Source organism: Suncus etruscus, chromosome 2 (assembly GCF_024139225.1).
Source record: "Suncus etruscus isolate mSunEtr1 chromosome 2, mSunEtr1.pri.cur, whole genome shotgun sequence".
NCBI lineage: Eukaryota > Metazoa > Chordata > Mammalia > Eulipotyphla > Soricidae > Suncus > Suncus etruscus.
The window spans coordinates 163,871,273-163,890,292 of record NC_064849.1 but is presented as its reverse complement, the minus strand read 5'-3'; the positions used below and the strand labels follow the sequence as shown (position 1 = coordinate 163,890,292).

The 19,020-nt window shown below is 39.8% G+C and overlaps 1 protein-coding gene across 2 annotated transcripts in view; it reads left to right on the top strand.

Moving 5' to 3' along the window:
* The window catches only part of EFNA5 (ephrin A5), a 323,272-nt gene that overhangs the window by 198,952 nt on the left and 105,300 nt on the right, over nucleotides 1-19,020 (top strand). The window lies entirely within an intron of this gene.

The window sequence follows — 19,020 nt, the reverse complement described above, 5'->3', positions numbered from 1 at the left end:
TGTAATGTCTGGACTCTGTGATTTTCTCTGGCAAAAGAACCTGATAAGTCTTTACTGAGGGTGGTTGTGTCTTCTATAGATTTTCATTGTCAGAGTCCCTGACAGGCCAAGATACTGAAGACATTTTATGGAGGAAGAGGTGGAAGTTGTACTCGTGAAATCACATTGGATTTGGCTTTTTCTTTCTACGTTTAGGTGTGCTCTTTTTATAACATGCTCAGGACTCAAAACACTTATTTTTCTTTTTGTTTGCGAGTTCATGTGTCATTCAGATTGGAATTCCAACAAAACTAAAGTAATAGAAGCTCAATTTTGTTTTACTGGAAAGACTTGCGTGTCCTTTTGCTGGGGAGTGCCTCACGGCTCATTGCAGCTTAGCAAAAAAATTGCACAGTATTTATGTTGAACCTGACATAGATCATTTCATCTTAAAGGTGAACCTAAAAGTTAAAGGGCTTCTAAATGTGCCAGCCTCTTCTAAGCATTCAGGTAGAGGAGTTCAATAGAAAACAAGCCAATTTCCATGACCTGTTGAAAATAAGCATACAAGGATCTCTCTTTAAAAAGGAATATTGCAAAATGAATTTCTATGCTGTGGAAAGTAGGGTTGAGACCTATGGAGCACTTTATCTGAAACACTCTTAGCTTACTGAGACTGTGCATTTTATCTTTCCTTGGTCAATCTCTTTGACTTTTTCTTCCCTACTAAGCCTGACTTTTAAAATAAGTGAGAGTCAGTGAAGCGAACCCTGGTTACGATTAGTTCCCCATAGTATAAAGACAGAATAAGTGAATATCGGTAGCTTTTGAACATAATCCATAGGAAGTAGGTATGGCAATAATTATTTCTGGCTCAGCACAAGAAAAACTAACAGATCAATTCACTCTTTCTCAAGGACCAATTCTGCCACAAACATTTTCTGCCCTGAATAAATGAGAGATTTGTTCAGTAGTAACAGGGTTTGCTGTGTATCAGTCATTGGCAGGTGCACTAGACTAGCACACCTCAGAGGGTGACTTGCTGGCTTCAGTTTCTGCCTGAGAATTCAGTAACATAAAAAAGCGAGTCTACTCCGACTCTTTTTTACATGGAATTTGCATTTTAACGTTTCTCTTTCTTTATAGCTACGAGAGAACTTTCTTTTCTCTTTAATTTTCTACCATGGGGCTGCTGCCATTAGAACTGGGCTAAAAATGGTCCAGAGGGCATATAATTAGAACTGAAGTTTTCCAGGAAGATGATCAAGAGTAGGCATTCAACCCCTCCTCTAAGATGTGAAGTTTTTGTCCCTTTTGTTCCTTTTCTGATGTATTTTCTCTCTCTCCCATCATTCTTTTTTTATTTCTTTGTTCTCCTCAGCACCTTCATCGTAAGACCGATTTCTTTTTCTATAAATGCCATAGTTGCATCATTCCCCAGTGGCTCAAAAGCAATGCCTTTGATCAGAACTGCAAATGCAGAAGAATCACCACTGTGAAGATATTGCCTTACCTTGCTGCCTGGGCTCTAGATGAATCTTCAGTGTGTTGCTGTCACCCTATTTCATTAAGTTATGGAACACATACAGCAGGAGAGTGGAATTTTGTAGTCACTTCAGTTCCTGGGCCAATGCTCTGAAGGTACAGTCTTGGCACAAGTGACACATGTATCTCAAACTCGAGAATTCTTTATCTGGGGACACATGGAGGAGTTGGAGTCATATTGGTGACACTTAGGAACTATTGGTGATTCTGTGCTGAGAAGTCACCTCTGAAGGTGCTCTGAGAATAACATATGGTGCTAAGGATCGAACCTGGATTGGGAGCATGCAATACAAGCATCTTACCTTACCCACTATACTCTCTCTGACCCGCAAATTTCACAATTATTAAGAATTCTTCATTAGGGGCCGGGCGGTGGCGCTGGAGGTAAGGTGCCTGCCTTGCCTGCGCTAGCCTAGGACGGACCGCGGTTCGATCCCCCGGCGTCCCATATGGTCCCCCAAGAAGCCAGGAGCAACTTCTGAGCGCATAGCCAGGAGTAACCCCTGAGCGTCACAGGGTGTGGCCCAAAAACCAAAAAAAAAAAAAAAAAAGAATTCTTCATTAGAAACTGTTTAATTTTTAAGAATTTTCTCCATCTTTCCTCTAATGCCAGTGTGACTAAAATGCATGATAGTCAGCTGTAAGGAAATATTTAAATGGCTTGTATCAGGGTTGTGGCTGGGGCTCACTGGTGAAGCTTTTTCTCAGCTTTGATCTCCAATGCCATCAACATACCATGAATGAATGAGCCAGATTAATTTAGAATTGGCTATTCCATGTGAATTGGCACCTGTGTGATGAGAAAGAAACTGGCACCTACCAACTCCAGTAGTAGGAATGAAAGATTCCAGTGGTGTTCCCTGGCACTTGGGCACCTCCCTATAATTCTCCAAAGACTCAGATCCATTAATGTTGGCAGGGGGAGCAGAGAGAGCACCTGAGCTCAGCTTGCTAAAGAGACAAAAGGTGTGCAGCAGTTGCAAAGTGGCAGCTGTGTCCCCTGTTTTGAGCTATTAGGAGTCACATGAATTCACTTAACAATTGAGGACAGAATGAACGAATTTTCAGGCAGATTGGCACGCAGTCAACACTTCTCCGGAAAGCACAGTTGAAATTTTCTTTGAGTACTGGCAGTATAATCAACACATAAAATGCCATTAAGAACATGGATTCAGGGGCCGGGAAGGTGGCGCTACAGGTTAGGTGTCTGCCTTGCAAGCGGATGGACCGCGGTTTGATCCCCCGGTGTCCCATATGGCCCCCCAAGCCAGGGGCGATTTCTGAGCGCATAGCCAGGAGTAACCCCTGAGCGTCAAATGGGTGTGGCCCAAAAACCAAAAAAAAAAAAAAAAAAAAAAAGAACATGGATTCAAATACATCGAGAACTGTCTGAAGTCAGTTTTCCCCTGCTTGAAAAAGGTCTGTCCAAGGGAAATACCCAGTGGTGCAACAAGTTTTTGTGTATGTTCTGTCATTTACCAAATGTATAGCTAATGCAGGCCTAGATTTCATCAGTTCTTAGATTTCAGTGGCCAGGTTTGGGAACTAATAGGGCTATTGCAGTTTAACAGTTAAGAAAGCATAAGAAGGTTGTTTCTCTTGAAACTTGAGTCATCCTTTCTGAGCCCTATATTAAGGTAAACCTACTCCAGGTTTTTTCTGTTCTTCTTGCATTTCTCCCCCTGACTAATTTGTACTTCTCTTCCTATTCATGTAGGTTCAAGTCTTGAGGGACTCTGAATTCTGTTCTTCTTATGGGCCATATCAGTGCTGGAAGGGAGTTTTGTTAGGGTGTGGAGTTTCCGGCCTAGTCGTCATGGGGATTGAGAGAGAAATAACACAGGAGCCTGCATGTGACTTATAGCCTGGCTTTAGGAAGATGAACTGAGTTCAGGAAAAACCTGCATACCATGAGGTGTCATGGTAAACTGTAAATATAATTAAGCCAGGTGGATTCCATGACAACAAAGCGGATTAAGGCCTGGGTGGATCTGTTGGACCATTGAAACCTCAGAGAATAGATGTCATTTATTTATAACCCTTCTCCCCAGAAACAAACAACGACCACCACTGTGTTTGATGTCTAAATGAAGTAATCTCTAGGAAGAAAGGGGGAGATTATATTTGTTAAACTGTATAAAAAAATCAGCAGATAATATGGCTTTGTTCACAGCATTACAAAAAGAAGATTAAAGGGAGGAACAAGCTGCTTAAACACTGTAAACTAATTAGTTCTACGAATTGTTTTCCCGAGGTTCATGAGATATGAAACATTGGCACCAGTGCGTGAAATACACTCTGCCTCAGTGCTCTTTTCAATTTATTTTTCTGTTAGTGTCATATGTATATAAAAAAGAGCAGCCAGAAAGAAAGAGGTTACAGAGGAGACCAAAGCCTGTCAGGTGATTGAGGCTGACATTTTGTCATCTTAAGCTTGGCTCCGAGGGTCCTCCTCTAATACCCTGTATAAATACCAGCTTCATTTTCTGCCATCACAGGCTACATTGCGCAAATTGATGTCATGACAAGGCCCAGAGGAATTCCTGCTGCCACTCAGGGTCCTCCTACTGCTCCCCATATGCCCCAGGCCTCATCTAGAGGCTGCAGCCACCACCTCTTCGTAAAAGTTGGGTTTTTCCCCGAAGAGCAAACCAGGATCCTGAGGGAGGTGGGTCTGGGCTTTCCATCATCATTTCCTCACTACCTTGGTGCAACAGGAGATTCACTATTTTCTTATCCTCTGATGGGATCTCGCCTGCGTAGAAAACCAGCTCAGACATGCAATTTTTTCTCCTACTAAAAGGTATTTGTTTAGGGACCGGAGAGATAGCATGGAGATAGGGCATTTGCCTTGCATGCAGAAGGACGGTGGTTCGAATCCCAGCATTCCATATGGTCCCCCGAGTCTGCCTGGAGCGATTTCTGAGTGTAGAGTCAGGAGGAATCCCTGAGCGCTGCCGGGTGTGACCCAAAAACCAAAAAAAGGAAAAAGGTATTTGCTTAATTTCAGCTTGTAACATACACTTTCTTTCTCAGGTCAGCTATTTTATTTTCGTTAGAAATGTGTCATTGAAATCTGTTATTAGGAAAACAGAGGAACTTCTCTAATCAGTTTGTAATATTGACTCTTACTCTATTTCCTCTTCTTCTTCCTCCTCCTCCTTCTTTTTCTTTTTCCTTCCTCCCTCTACTGCTACTTCTTCTCTTCCTCTTTTTACCTCCTCCTCTTCTTCCTTCTTTGTTTTCCAATTCTTATTTTATTTCTTTTATAATATGTATTGTTCAGTAACTGAACCATCTATATACCTAAGGTAAGTATTTCTAAACCTCTGAGTAAATGTGAATTCCTATTTTGTATTCTCAAAGAACTAACTAGAAAACTATGCATGGGAAGCTGGAGAGATACAGCAGCAAGTAGAACAATTGCCTTACTTGAAGTTGATTCTGGGTTCTAGTCCTGGTACTGCTCATAGTTTCCTGAGCATCACTGGGCATTATCTCTGAGCACAGAGCCAGGGGTAAATTCTGAGCACTGCTGGGTGTGGTCCCAATATACACATAAATAAATAAATAAATAAATAAATAAATAAATAAATAAATAAATAAATAAATAGAAATCTGCCTAAAGATACCACCTTTAATTAAAAAAAAAACAATAAAGGGGGGCCAGAACAGTGGCATAAGTGGTAGGGCGTTTGCCTTGCACACGCTAACCTAGGACCAACTGCAGTTAGATCCCCTGGACATCCCATATGGACCCCCAAGCCAGGAGCAATTTCTGAGCGCATAGCCAGGAGTAACCCTTGAGTGTCACTAGGTGTGGCCCAAGAATAAATAAAAAAAAACAATAAAGGGCAGTGTCAGAGATAGTATAGTGAGTAAGGTACTTGCCTTGCAAGTCAGGAGTACACCTGAATACCACAGAGTATGGTCCAAAATCATAAGTAAATAAATAAATATATAAAATCTGTTTTGCCATGTGCAAGGTAAGAACCCTACCCACTGTCCAAATTACTCCAGCCCCCAGAATTTTTATTCTTAATATGTTGTGTTAATATAAAGTAAAGCTTTGTATAAAATATAAAAACAACCAGTATATTGTAAAATGGTGTCTACCTTTAGATGGCAAGTTGATAAAGAATATACTGAAAGGAAGTAAACTCTTTTCTACTACTACTTCCAAGAAAGGCTGGTCATTGGTCAACAGATTACTGTTGTTCCTGCAACATTGTTACATTTTCAAACCTATAATTCAAGCCTTAGTATATATGTACTATCCTATCGTACACTATCATGATTGGTTTATCAGTAAATACTTTTGGTCCAGAAAGCGTTTCTGAAATAGTTCTTTGCCTTTTGACAGAGTTGGAGAAGGTTCATACACATTATAGTAGGAACTTCATTGTACTTTGCTTTATTATTTATTTATTTTGGTTTGGGGGCCACACCTGATAGTACTCAGGGTTTTCTTTGGCTCTGCATTTTTGATGGGCGTGGAGGACTATATGGAATGTTGGAGATCAAACCTGGATCCTTCCTGTATGGAAGGCAAGTGCTTGAACCTATGTACTATCTCTCTAGCCCCATAGACTTTAAAATGAAGAATGAGTGCTGCTGAATGTCAGCAGGAAGGTCATTATGGGGAAGTTCTTCAATGTAAGCATTCATGTGTATCTTGTTGGGCAATTGTCATGATACTAACATGCAGGCCTTTCCAAGTTCAACCAGACTGTATATGGAGAATAACTGCAGAACATAGAGATCCATTATTATTTAGATTTTTAGAACAACTCTAAAACTCTACTATAATCAGATACTTGAAGGTTTTAGGCATCGTATAATAATGGAACTGAATCAGTACCATTTCAGCTGAATTTTGGCATTTTAACTTCTTTTGCAGCAGTATTTTCAGAGTAAAAGCATTTTTTTTCTGGAATCCCCTTGTTTCTTTACTTTTTTTGGTGGTTTTTGTATTTTATATGTAGCTTTACTTTACAATAATACACCATATTAAGAATAAAAATTCTGGGGGCTGGAGTGGGTAGGATTCTTGCCTTGCACATGGCAAAGGCAGGTTTTATCCTTGGCACTCTATCTGGTCCCTTAGCCTACCTGGGGCGATTCCTGAACACAGAGCCAGGAATAAGAGCTCTATCCTGAGTAGAGCCCAGGTAGATCTAAAACAGCAAAACAAGGATTCTGTATAAGCTTCTCCAAGATGCTATTTTCTTATCTGTAAAACAAGAATGCTAATGAACTTTCTTCATCCAAATGCTGTGATACTGTGGCTTTTTTTTTTTTTTTAAGTTTTGGGGTTTGGGCTCACACCCAGCGCTCATGGCTCTGTGTTCAGGAGACCATATTGCAGTGCTGGGGATCACGTGTGGATGGCCTCAGGTCAGGCAAGTGAACTTTTGTTCTCTCTTACTGGTCCTCAACCATGCTGTGACTACTTGAGGTGGTATCTCAAATAATCCTTGGCCAAGTGCCTGATTCACACACAGCATATGCCAAGGGAATTTGACTTTTTTTTGTTGAACTGTGATTTGTATAGATGAGGTGTTAGGAGCCATGATGTTTATTTTGTAGGGGGAAACCATGATAGTTCTGGTCCTTTCTAGTTCAACAGTGGCAGTGAGTGACTTCCTAGAAAGCCGTGTCTCTTGTAATCTTAGAATCCCATTGTAACACCCAATTACTTTTTGTCCTGAATAAGGATAGCTGTAATTTACTTTAAAAAAATGTTTTCGGGGCTGGAGAGATAGCATGGAGGTAAGGCGTTTGCCTCTCATGCAGGAGGTCATCGGTTCGAATCCCGGTGTCCCATATATGATCCTCCCGTGCCTGCCAGGAGCAATTTCTGAGCCTGGAGCCAGGAATAACCCCTGAGCACTGCCGGGTGTGACCCAAAAACCACAAAAAAAAAAAAAAAAATGTTTTCATTTATTGAGGTCAGTGCATTCGTGTCGAACAATTGAAGCTTGACAAGAAAAATCAAGGGTAACCTGGGCATTGCTCAATTATTACTCTGATCAGATTTTAATTAGCACCAGCTGTAGAAGGAAGTGCTATTTTTATTATCCATTACTGTGCACTTGCTTACATATTTACCCTTGGGTTAGAGGTTTTTTTATTAATTATTTTTGTTGGCAATTAAGACAGTAGTCTTGACTTCTGAATTGAAAGTTGCCAACCTATTTCAATCCTGATAGTGTATTGGAAAAACGAGCGATCCTATTTAAGAAGCATGAACAAAACTTTACAATCTATACTAATTTGAGTTTAAGATGATGCTATTTATCTTAACTTTTATTTACCATGTAATTCTAGGTCCTATCACTTACAAATTATTCTCTTAAAATCTAAATTAGAATTGCTTTCTTGAATTTTGAAGTCTCATTAAATTTTTTCAACTATATTAAAATGTAATTAGCAAAAATAATTGTAGGGTATTCAATGTGGTGATTGAGGCCTTTAAATCAATATGAATCTGTCAACATAATCATCTGTATTTATATCTCTTTTTTGTATACTATGCCTTCATGCTCGAAAGATTAGCATTACTTCATGACATGTTTTGGGAACAGGATTAGAGAAATGTAAAAACTTCCATAAATAAAATGGAAATCAATTTAGAATGCAGACTACTAATGAAGTTTGAACCAAGGTAATGATAATAGCAAATGGCAGTGTGAAAAAAATTCGATTCTTTTTCAAAAATAATTAGATACTAAGGGACCACACTTGGTTCCAGAAGTAAACTGAGATGACCCTGTCTTATTTATTAAGACCGATGAGCTTCAGTGGGTATGTTTATTCCTTTGTCCCTGCCACTTTTCCGCATTTTTTACATTCTATCAAGAAGTTTGCAACTTTCATGCTATATATTTTTTCCTGTCTGACTTTTATGACTTCCTCCATAAAATGTATTGGTTGTCTGAGCCTCACAAATCCTAAACTACTTAATGGCTGTGGCTGCATCCATTCCCCTGTTCTGTGTGTTTGTGTGTTTTCCCAGACATCTGTGTGCATCGCCTCTGAAATTTACAAAACCTTTGTAGCTAATCCGGTAGGTTGACCTGAGCAGGACCAGTGTTTGTGGCTGCTAATTACACAGTGCAAACCTTGGGGAAATGGGCCCTTGGTTCGTAATGAATCTGAGCAAACCACTAAACATTCCTAAATAATGCTGTGAATATTACTCGCCTGGGTCTTTTTGCCAGTAGACCTCCTGCCTGCAGCCTTTCTCTTTGTGTGTGTAGGGCCTCTGTGCTAGATGTGAATATTAATTGTTGGATGAGAAAGAGAAGCAAGAAACTTGCTTCAGCAACAGGGTGGAACTAGACAGCTGTGTGATGAGACACATGTGCATTATTAGATATGACACAAAGAGGAGTATTTCTATCATGGCATTATATATTCTGTCAGTGTATTTTGTCAGACTTTTCCCTTCTTAGCACTTGAAAACCTGTACTGTATTGCAATAGTTATCATTAAAAAATGACCAGAAGTCTCAGTGCTACCAATCAGTTATGCTACCTGTAAATATCAGCCTCACTCTCTGACTGATAGCTTGTTAGAGTGAGTTTCAAAGCCTAGGGAAACTCTCCTTAAAGTAGACGTATATTTGATTTAAGATATATTGATTTGCATAATCTAGCCAATAAATTGCTATATAATTAAGTATTTGGAGCCATTATTCTTATTCTTATCCAACTATACTACACATTCATCCAGCCTATATTTATCCCATAAAACCATCTGGTAGAGAGTAAAGTATACATGTATAAAGAGAATAGAATAGTCTCATACTTTGAGAAGCCCTTTAGCTGGTTACCTGACTATGGTTATTAGGCCCACCCAAAAGAAAATGGGCTTTTATAATGAGAGAAAAAAGTTTAAAATGTGTCTCACCAAACACTTGAAAAACAAAGAGATGTAATAAATGTAGTTCCTTTAGCAGTTACAAATAAAATAAAAAATGTTCTAGACCTATAAAATAGATCCCATAAAGAAAACCTTTCTAGGCCTCCTTTTCTGTTCATTTATGGTTACATGTGCAATTTTAGGTCTAGATTTATGCCTGTAAACAGTCCAAAAAGATAAGGGTGTCTGCCAAATGTTACTCTCTTGATTGCTTAGTTCAGAAGATTCTGGATTGTTTAATCTATTTTTAGTAGAAGAGACAGGTTTAAGATAGGTTTGCAATATCTCTATTTTAATGTTCTTCTGTTTAATAGATCTTCTATATCCGTTGACCTAATACTTGGGTTTCTCACCAAATCCTCACAATGAAAAACCAACTTTCTTGATTAGTTGGTACCTCCCTTTTGAAGCCATATGATGGTGATGGAGTGTGGGATTCTCATTACAAAATCAGTAGACTTTTTGTTCACTAATAATAATGCCACATAATGCCCACATAATGACTACCCTCACTTAACAGTAACAGCCTCAGTAGCATCTAGTACTTAGCAATTCATACTCAAGAAAGAGATACAAATGTGACACAGATGACAAATGTGCATTTTTTTTCTTCTCTCCTCTTTCTGTACTGCGATGCCTCTGCCAATGCTTGGAGGGCCATATGGTACCAGGGATTAAACTAGGACCAGCCATGTACCTCCAAGGCAAGCATCTTAATCCCTATATTATTCAAGGACTTTTTCATAGCATTGCCTTCATTCTCTTTTTACACTTGGCCTTCTTTGATTTGCTTTTATTTTATTTAAAATTTAATTTAAAACTTTAAACTCTAAACACTATGAGTTACAATGTTGTTACTGGTAAAGTTTCATGGATCAGTGGTCTAGACTATACAAAAATGTCCAGGTCCTTTTACCACCATTTTCCCAGCTATACCCAGACTCTCCCCACGAGTTTCGTTTTTAAGAAGTGTACATTCTAGTGGTTCATTCAGTATGATTTTTGTTTGTGAATCTCCAATCACAAGCCTAGTTATAATAATAACATCAAAACAGCATGCAAATGATGCAGTAGAACATTATAGTTTGGGTGGCTGTATTTGTGTGTGTGTGTGTGTGTGTGTGTGTGTGTGTGTGTGTGTGTAAAAGTACATGTTTTAGCTAAATAGACCAAGAATAAAGCATTTTGAGGAGGAATTAGAATTCTAACACATAAAAGTTTAAAAATTATACATGAAAGTGTGACAATCATATATAATAATACAGAAATTTCTGTTTCCAAATTCTTTTAATTCTTCTCATTGAACTGGTAATTTTGTTTGCTTTATATTTATATATTTAATTAGGCTAGAGGATATAAACAGCAAGATAGAGGGTATGTTTTAAAAGCTCCAAATAAGGCAATTGATAGCTGTTTACCAGCAAAACAGGAAAAAAAAATCTGGATCCAAGTTTCATGTGGGAATTTTAAAAGCATAGACTTATAAAGGTTTACACATTTCCATTCCAAGTATTATCTACTCTGGTTCTCCAGAGTGTAATTCCTTCAAATCTCTCAACCCATCCTGGTATCTTCCAGCTCATGTTTTATTGATCTTCAAGCTATACCATCGCAGCTGAGTGCCATGCTGTGAGAAACATGGACACAGTTTGAAATTCACTCTTGTAAAATACTTCAATCTTAGACATCTTAAAACAATGTGGGAATGTTTATATTAATTAACAACATCCCATTGTTCCAGAAATGGTTTTGTATGGGACATTTGGAGACCAAAGCAGTGCAGGATTAGGTAAAACAATTCAAAGGGCTTTCTTGCTCACTTTGGGTTGGAGAAGGGAATATATACTCCCACGAAGCATGTGAAAAGAGATGCAGGAGTAATAATACAGCAAGTAGGGTGCTTGCCTTGCATGCAGCTAACTCAGGTTTGATCTCAAGTACTGCGTGTCATCCTCCCGAGTCCCACCCAGGGTTGATCCCTGAGTCCAAAGCCAGGAAGACAGCTGATTGTGACCCAAAGAGCAAAGGACCAGCAGCTAATGAGATTGTTGGTAATCTCGAAAGACCTATCTACGGATGTGTAAATCATAGGTGAGATTTTGTATAGAGTTGGTGTTGAAGCCCTGGAGCAGCATACAGGAATTATACTGGCTCTGCAGACTTAGTTCCCTGTTTAGCCATTCAGCAGATTGAAATCGTTTTTGAAAGCACATTGAAAATATTGTGCTACTGACATTTTCTTGACATTTTTTTTCTCTTAGGATCCTCTCCACATCTTTCGACATACACAGCAAGGGTATTTGGTTACTCCTGGGTTTCGTATTAGTGCATGTAAACCACCATCCTTCACCAAAACCCTTCTAGAGTTTCCAGTGCTGAGTTTTCCTAAGATGTCACTGGTGCTACAGACCATCTGCCACTTCACACTCAGCTAGCTGAGGTCAGTGCCACTGATACCTGGGGAAGTGTGAAGTGTATGAAATGATTAGCCACCTCACAGCAGTGGGGTGAGACTGCACCGGTAACCTGTCTGAAAACTATTCATTCCCAAAGACTAATTAATTATTAACATTTAATGCAGTGTAACTTACAGAGGTGGGGAGGGAGGATTGTTGATTCAGTGTGCTGCCGAGACAACTTTTCTCAACAGGGAAGGTGTTACAGAAACCACTCTCAGTAACTTGATGATCCAGCCATAGATAGCATGGTAGTAGTCATCTGCTAGTCAAGAGTTTATGAGCCCAGTGCAATCACAGAGCAGAAGCTAGAAGTAACTGCAGGTTTTTCCTTCCCCTTAACAGTGGAGCAGAAACCATTCTAGTAGACAGGGATTTTTGAAGAAAATTTAGTCATCTACAGCAGGTAGTTCAGATGATTTTGAGTTACTGTGCTCCCCTTGCACTTCCTACGGCCTTGGAAGTTCGCTTCTTGCAATGCCTTCCGTCCCTTGGCTAGTATTTGCCCCCACCAGCTAGTGGCTCTGCCACCTGTCTTTTGGGATACTTGTGAATCATTCTTGTCTTCTCTCTTGATTTCTCTCTCACTTCTCTCTGATTGAGAAACTCTCAGCCTGCTTGCGATCAGTCATTTTCATTCCAAAGTAAATCAGACAAGATCTACGTGGTGCCTCTCATGTGAGCCAGTATTTGACATCAATAGGCCTGATAGCTTGGGACAAAGTTAGTGAGCATGAGATATGCTGTGCACATGCTAAAGCCATCTGAGATGCCATCCATGGTGCAACTGTGATTGAGCAGTTCCTCACTGCTAAGTGCAGAGGAGCGGAGTTGCATACCACCTCCCTGTTCTGTATTAGTCATGCTTGGAAGCAAGCTCAACAAGGGTTTCTGATCCTCTGGGAAATTTTTGCATTCAAAATTGGAATTGAGACTGTCTGAAATCCTTGAAAACTCTATTCCATCTGTTCTGTGCTGATGAATCTTTCTTAAGGTAGAAGACAATCTGTAAAATATTATTGATTACACGGCAAACTCGGAAAAGGGACTCAGACAGGGGCTCTTTGTCAGGGGAGACAAATGTCCATGGCTTCCACAGTCAGGCAAAGAGCTCAATAAGAAAGTTGGGCCTGGGGCCGGTGAGATAGCATGGAGGTAAGGCGTTTGCCTTTCGTGCAGGAGGTCATTGGTTCGAATCCCGGCGTTCCATATGGTCCCCCATGCCTGCCAGGAGCAATTTCTGAGCCTGGAGCCAGGAATAACCCCTGAGCACAGCTGGGTGTGACCCAAAAACCAAAATAAAAAAGAAAGTTGGGCCTGATGTAGCAAATGGGTGAGTAAGGACCTTGTCAAGAGGGACAGTTAGTAACCTGTTCCCATAGAAAATTTCTGTTCTGACTATGGTGGGGATCTGGGAATATGGTAGAGTTTCTGCCATGCAAGGTCATGAATTCAACTCCTGGCCCCAGCTCCTCATTACTAGTGACCCTCTCCCTTTGTCTCTGACCCATATGTGACATAAGAGCATTGCCCGAACTACATGTGAAAGGCCTGTAGAGCATAATAGTGAGAGTCAAAAAGAAAAGAGAAGGCTGAAGGAAGAAGAATATGGAATCAAGATAGATGTTCCCTGGATTTCTCAGTATTAGTGCCAATGACTGAACCATGTGCTGATCTCAACGTGCCTTTAGAGTTCAAATAGGCCTACCAGCCTGCATTTTACAGTTTTTGTCTTTTATGGAAAGCTCTGCCTCAACTATGACAACTGAGTATGAGCTCTACAGATGTCAAAGTAAAATGAAAATCTATTCACTAGTAAATTAGCCTAAGTATGTTCTCAACTGGAAGAGCGTATCATGGATACACCCACTCCATTCCAATTCATAGAGGAATAAGCTACATTGAACTTGGAGAATGTGGCCAGAAAGATACAATAGCGGGCAGGATATTTGCCTTGCACATAGCTAACTTAGGTTCAATACCTGGCATCCCATATGGTCCCCTAATTCCACCTGAATGATCCCTGAGTACAGAATCAGCAGTTTGCACTAAGCAGCCCCCTGAGTGCCACCCCAAAACAAAACAAAAAACAAAGTCAGAATCCCTGGCTTTGGACATAGTTCTCATCATTCTCTCCCGTTAGCATTAATGAAAACAGCATAGTATCCCTGGGAACAACCTAAAGGAAACCTCCTGTTTGTCCTTGCAGAGGACATTTAGTTCTTTCCAGTGAGTGTACATAAAGCAGACGCCAATGGAATTGGTAAGAAATGGATCTGATTTAGGGTTTATTTAGAGAATGTAAGTGCAATTAACAAAGAAATTGAATTGAAGTTCTGCTTTAGAGACCAAATAGAAGAGATGCTTTAAAGACTCAAACTACAAATTCAACAGAACCAAACAGCTTCAAAAGAATGTAATGTTTGGGAATGATAGGCTTTTTAGAACAGAGTTGAATTGTTCCAAAGTGGATATTCTAGCGATAAAGTTTGAATGTGCCTGAATGAAGTGAATGAAGTGAAGGCTGCAACCTCAGACATGCCAGATCCTGAGCCCTTCTTCATCAGTAACGCATCTTGGAAGAGGGCAGAGTTGTTTGCAGAACAACAGTGGTCAGGGGCTCTGAAATGCATGCAAGCAACTCTGTGAAATAATGGAAAGGTGAATGAAGAGTTCAAACAGGTGCTGGGGTCGAGGCCGAAGGAGCTCCATTTACAGTGTTGAGATTCCTGCAGCAGCTAAGAATATCAAAGGTTTGTTCAAATATCCTTCAGCCTTTTCATCAACGTGACATTTGCATCCCCTGGTTCTACCAGCTTTATTTCAGCAGTGAGTCCGCTCAGATAACTGAGCAACTCAGGTTACTGATGGCTATCTGATTGTCATTCTAACCCTCTTACCTCCCACATAAGTTGTACCTTTTTGGTGCAAATAAGCTGCCTGAACTAATGGCTTGATCTCTGTGCTGCAGATGTCCCTAATTAACTTGATTGAGACAAGTCCCTGGGATTCTATTGCAGGGTCTGACAAGAACCCTGTCTTGAGACGCACTGGCCTTCTCTTCCTTTCATCACCTGATGCCAGCTTCTTGCTAATGCCCTTAGCCTAACGATTATTAACAGTCTTCACATGCCATCCTTTTAATATGGTGGCTCTTAAGGGGAAGCCAGAAGCATCAGAATTATCTCACGTTCTCCTTTAAGTTTGGGCAAAAACGTCAAGACCAATGTAAGCTTATGTGTTCACCTTAAAATACTGCCAGATTTGTCACTACTGATTTTATTAGCAAAATAATCCATGGTGGTTCTGAGAAACATACTCCACTTATTGCGAAATAGACTTTCAATGATTCTATTGTGAGAGAGGGGATGGTACAAGCCATCATAGAACAAGTGTTGAGTGTAATGAAGTACTGCTTTAACTAAAGCTGAGATCTGCAAGATGTCCCTTCTGCAAGATGTCTGTGGGTCAAGGTCATCTTCCACTCTCCAGAGATCAGGCTGTTGTTTGTAAATTGCCTCCAACATCCACTATTTGTTTTTTAAAGGAATAAAATCTTAGTTACATTTTCTATTTTACATGTGTGGTTATGTGCATGCAGCCTTGTTTTCTGTGAATAGCTATGGTTTTTTATACAGTTCCTAGATAACTTGTACATTAGTCCAATCTTAGGCACGCTATACTTTGGTTATACTGTGAGTGATTATTTCTAATATACTCTGACTCAGAATTCATTTATTAAATGTTGAAAGAAACCATAGGAAGTCATGTGCTTGTTCCCTGAAAAAATTATAAAGAGGAGACAAGATAGTACAGTATTTAAAGGCACTTGCCTTGCTGGTCACACCCTAGGGTAGGGCACAATCACCGATCAGGGTAGGGTCAGTAACATAATAATCCCAAAAATATTTACATACACAACAGTAGCCCATCTAGATTTGAGCCATAGCAACACATAGGATCCCCTGAGCACTGCTAGGTTTTAGGTTTACACACACACCTGCGCGCGCACACACACACATACATACACACACAAACACATTATAAGGAAGCTTTTTTTGGTGGCTACTAGGTACTGTCAGGTCTGAACATAAGCAAGAGTAGTCCCTGTGTAAGAAAAGAGTGACTTTATATATATATATATATATATATGGTCAATCTCTCTATATATACACATATATATACATATAGAAACATTATGGACTATTATTATCTATAGCAATAAATCTAGGTATGCAGGAAATATTTAAATCTTTGATCCTTAAAGTTTGTTTTCTTTGGTTACAACTGAATGGATCACTAAATTAATCTCTTTGGCATCTTGTGTTTTTATTTTGGATTCACACTGGATAGTGCTCAGGATTCCTGGCTCTCTGCTCAGGGATCACTGCTGGCAGTGCTTGGGGAACCACATGTATTATTGAGAGTCCAACTGGGCTTAGGCTGTTGAAAGACAAGCCTGTACACATATACTATCTCTCTGGATCCTTTTGGCATCTTTTAGAAGAAAGCATGCCATGAGTCACAATTCATGGTCTAGCATAACTATAAACCCTACTTTGCCCCTACCTGTATGTGAACAAGTGAACCGACCTATTTACAGCTGTGCAAGTTGGACAGATGATTGCATGTTTATTTATGGATGTGTTGTTTTTTGTCTTCAGCTGATCAGTATGAATTGGTAACCCATACACCCCTCCAGGAAGAATGTGGTGATGTGGCCCTTATGAACATCAAAGATTATAAAGTGCAATTAGAACTGTACCCAGACTTAGAAAAGATAACCTTTATAAATGTTTTGTGCGTAATAGTGTTCTCAGTTCTGTTGGAGCTCAGAAAAGGAAGGGTTTTTTGTGGGTTCTGAAGTGATAAAAGCTTTATAGAGTAGCTTAAGCAGTGACCAAAAAAAGCCCAGAGGAGAAAAATGAAGTGGAGGCAAAGAGAAGAGCCACAGATGCCTGAGACTGGAAGCTGAGAGACCTGCTGGACAGCTGTTCTGAGAATTGAAGTTGTGTAGGACTATTGGTGTCAGAACAGAGAGGGCATGAAGGACCAAGTATAAACTGGATTTACTCTTTTAGAAGAGGGGAGTCATCTGGGTTCTTAAGGCCTTGGTGAATTAGGAGGAGAAAATGGAAGAGAAGAAAGGAGACCAGCTTAGAGGTGACAGTGCTAATCCATAAATAAAACAGGAAGGCCTGGAAGACCTGTTGTATTAGGAATGATTCTAATTGTTCTAAGCTAGATATATCAAAGAAACAAATCATCAGACTTTGTTAACTGAGAGGGTTTATAGTGAAGTTTTTGAAGGGATATTTCTTCTGGTTTCATTTATCCTTCTCCTGAGTACCTATACATTAGAGAGTGGGAAATCAAAGAAACAAAGTTTCCAAAAGTTATTTTTGGCCATCGTTTGCAATGCTAATCTTTGATGCATGGACAGAGTGAGAAGGTTTATGGATTGTTGAAGAACTACTAAGACTAAGAGCAAATAAAGGATGATCTCACTTCATCTGTGGACTATAGAGAAACAACACGAGGGAATAGACCGTCAAGAATGAGGACAAACCCTTGGCCTTTGATGGCAAAAATAAAATTATCCAATAATAAGAGGGCTGTGGAGACGTTGGTGAACTAGAAATGGAGAAGGATGGTAGTGGAAGGTTGTGCGTACTTTGGAAGAGGAGGAATACATTTTAGATAAGAAAATTATGAAAGTTAATACATTGTAAACCTTATTACCTAAAAGTATCACTTCGCAGCATATGGTCCAAAACTGTTGGGTGCAACCCCTGAAGGCGAAGCTAGAAGCAAGTCCTGAACACCCCCCTAATCACATATAGATGCATGAATAAAACAAGGGTTTTAACATGAATAAAATAAAAGGTGTATATGGAATTTTGAAACACATTTTTAACTTGTGTCAGGTATCACTAGAAAAAAAAAGTAAAAACTGAGTCTATCAACCTTTCTGTCTTATTGTCCAGTTTTAATCAAATATCACTGAGATAAGTAGTTATGAGCTCTTAGACCACTGTTGTCAAGTCTGAATACTGACATGCATATGGCCACTGGAGATTAGTCATTTCCTAGGATACAATTAATCATCCTCCAAAGCCATACAAGGGTAATTGGGTGCCATTTGCTTGTGGTCCAACTTAGAAGCTTAACAAAGCATCTCTGGCTATCCAGATAAGCCTATTTCCAGTCTGTCTGACAGCCCTGAGAGTAGCCAGTTAGAGATCTCAGGACTCCCAATGTAGCCATTTGTCAGGAATACAAGCAGACAGCCATTTTTCAGGGGTACAACCTGCTACATGCTTGGCAACAACAAGGCTTTCCCTGACAGGTGCTCACCCCCCACGCTAGGTGGGCCCGAGTTTTAGAGCCCCTCTTAATGAATTTTAAGCTGAGAATCTCATTCTCTGAGAATCATCACTTGAGAATCAGAGTAATTATTTTCTATTGCCCTTTGTGGAATATAGTTATAATTGCATTACTGTTAACGGTGTTCGCATTAACACTTAATTGTTAATGTCCTCCTAATTTGGAAGAAATCATCACCTCTTCATATTTCATTGCCAGAAAAAGTTGCTAAACAGGATATTTCGAAATTTTCAATTGGAGAAAAGTTGCTGGCATTCAGAGATAAAATTTGTGGACCACTTTCTCTCTCTCATATGTTGTATGGGGGGTCCTAAAGCATTGTTATATCTGCTTCATTTTGAGTTAAACCACAATGTACAGCCACTGGGAAGTAGCTGAGTCCCTGTGTGGTGTGGAAATGACTCTGGGGTTTAGGGTAGCAAAAGGGCAGTGACTCGCTCTCATGACAGACATCCTGTTTGAGTGCTGAAAGACACATTAACAAGCAAAGAAAGACGCCACTGTGGCAAGGTCAGCCAAAAGGTGGTGGGCTACAGGCCTCGACTTTCAGATGATTGTTAAGATCCTTCTTCACAATATACTGAACTGCCTGTTGTCAACCATCAAGCAAGTCCTTGGCTTAGTTCCTCAGCAGGAAACTGAAATATTTTGAGAAGTCTTTATTCAGGCTTGCAGAAAAAAATAGGATCAAGAGGAAATACCAGAATTATATCAATCTTTGACTCTC